Consider the following 2,468-nt stretch of genomic DNA (forward strand, 5'->3'; position numbering starts at 1 on the left):
AGTGAGTTGCACTCACTAACTCCCAGGGCATCCCACGGAGGTGAGGGACCTGGTGAAAGGGGGCAGCCATGGTGAGAACCTGGTGGAGGACTGAGGCCTCCAAGGAGCCACAGACAGAACGGGCTCCACTGCGCTGTCGTCAGTGAGACAACCTGCCAGGAGTGGTGGCTGAGCTGCTCCTTTAGTTCCTGCTTGTGAATCCCAGAGGGATGGGAGATGTCATGGTAGAGTAGCATAGGGGATGTGCCCTGGCCCTGCCAGCAGGTGAAATGATGGCCCTAAGAGTGAACCCCAAATAACCCAGTACAGAGTCTGTAGTGCCGGGCCCTGCTGTCACCCCCCGTAAGCCCCAAGCATGGCTGACAATCTACAACCTAATCCTTTCTCTAATTTCCTCTACAGGGTCCTGAGCAGGACACTAGGGGCCTTGTGGGGTCCTAGAGCAGTGCCCTCTAAGTATTCTGCAAAGGCGGCCTTTGTTAAAGCCAAGGAGGCATCTCTCTGCTGCAGGGGTGCACAAGCTCTCAGCCTCCCTCCTCCAGTGGGCCCACATCACCTGCCCTCCTTACACTCCTCCCTGCTTTCCTTGACCAGAGTCGTCATGCCTCGTGGTCACAAGAGTAAGCTCCATGCCCGTGAGAAACGTCGCCAGACCCAAGGTGACACCCACAGTGTCGATGGTGCTCAGGCAATTGCAGCAGAGGAGGAGGGTCCCCGTCCTCTTCCTTTTCTCCTTTTGGGGCGTCTCCCCCAAGCTCCCCTGCTGCTGGCATTCCCCAGAGGCCTCAGAGCATCCCGCCCATCACCACTGGTGCTGCTGGTGCTTCGGGCACAAGAGCTGCTGGAGGGGCCGAGGGCCAAGATGAGGGAGGTCCAAGTTCCTCTGCGGCCCCAGCCCCCACTGAGAGGTCTCAAAGAGACCCCGTAACCCGGAGGGTGAGCACTTTGTTGCAGTTCCTGCTGTACAAGTATAAAATGAAAGAGCCCATTACGAAGGCAGAAATGATGAAGATCATCAACAAAAGGCACAAGGAGCACTTCCCTGACATCCTGAGGAGAGCCTCTGTGCACCTGGAGGTGGTCTTTGGGCTTGAGCTGAAGGAAGTCGACTCCAAAGGTGAATCCTATGCCCTTGTCAGCCATTTGGAGATTAGCAAGGAAGAGAATTTTATTGGTAGCAGGGGGTTTCCCAAGAATGGGCTCCTGATGCCTCTCCTGGGCATGATCTACAGGAATGGCGACCGGGCCACCGAGGAGGAGATGTGGGCATTCCTGAATGTGCTGGGGATCTACGATGGGAAGTGGCACTTCATGTTTGGGGAGCCCAGGAAGCTCATCACCAAAGATCTGGTGCAGGAAAAGTACCTGGAGTACCGGCAGGTGCCCAACAGTGATCCTCCACGCTACGAATTCCTGTGGGGTCCCAGAGCCCACACTGAAGCCAACAAGAAAAAAGTCCTGGAGTTTTTGGCCAAGATCAGTGCTACCGACCCCGGTGCCTTCCAAGCCGTGTATGAAGAAATTTGGAGATTGAAGAAGAGAGAGACGCAGGCAGAGAATGCGCCGGGGCCAGTCCTAATGCTAGGGCAAGGGCCCCTTTCAGGGTGAAGTCCAGCATGTCCTCCCACCTCTAGTGAAGTCTGATGGAGATTCTTCACTTTGTTGTTGAAAATGGCCGTTAACCTTCTAATTAGTAGAGGCAAGGGGGGCTGGAGGGAGCACATGTATGTCTTCTTGTGTTCCTGTTATACTTGAGTGACTTCTACATTTAGCTCGTTTTTTTGTATTTTTGAAATGTTGTTCTTTTTAATTGAAGGTTTATTTAGATTCAGAATCTAAATTCATTCTCATGCATTTATTGCTGTTTTGTTGCTTGATTTAGGAGTGAGAGTTTTGTATTGTTTAAAACAAATTGAAAATTCTTGAATCTTTTTTTGTGATCTAGAGCCAGTTAACATGGGATCGGAATAGGGATAACCTTGGAAATATTAAAGAGTCTGCAAAGAGCAGTTGAGTTCACAAGGTAGAGGTAGACATATGTAAAAGTTGGTCGACTCTTGGTTTCCCTTATTCCTTTTGGTAAAGTAAAATATACATGTGCCTGGATTCGTTTAGGTTATTCAAAGATATGGGAAAAATAAATCATGATGATTTCCACCTCTTGTTCACTGGTTCTTTTCTTCCCCAAAGAGTAACTGAGCGTCTGCTCTTTGGAAACCCTGGTGGCATAGTGGTTAAGTGCTACAGCTGCTAACCAAAGGTTTGGTAGTTCAAATCCGCCAGGCGCTCCATGGAAACTCTATTGGGCAGTTCTACTCTGTCCTATAGGGTCCCTGTGAGTCAAAATCGACTCGATGGTTTTTCAATTTGGCTCTTTGGAAGGCTTCACGCTAGTACTGGGGACATTTAGACAAAGACATCGCAGGCGCTGTGCATAGATTTTAAAGTCTAAGAGCAGCTATGAAATG

At 50.4% G+C, this 2,468-nt stretch overlaps 1 pseudogene; it reads left to right on the forward strand.

The window, feature by feature from the left end:
- The first annotated feature begins 601 nt into the window (after positions 1–601).
- Positions 602–1,634, forward strand: LOC100663500 (melanoma-associated antigen B2-like; annotated as a pseudogene).
- The last annotated feature ends 834 nt before the right edge of the window (positions 1,635–2,468 follow it).

The sequence above is a fragment of the Loxodonta africana genome, chromosome X, assembly GCF_030014295.1.
Source record: "Loxodonta africana isolate mLoxAfr1 chromosome X, mLoxAfr1.hap2, whole genome shotgun sequence".
Lineage (NCBI taxonomy): Eukaryota > Metazoa > Chordata > Mammalia > Proboscidea > Elephantidae > Loxodonta > Loxodonta africana.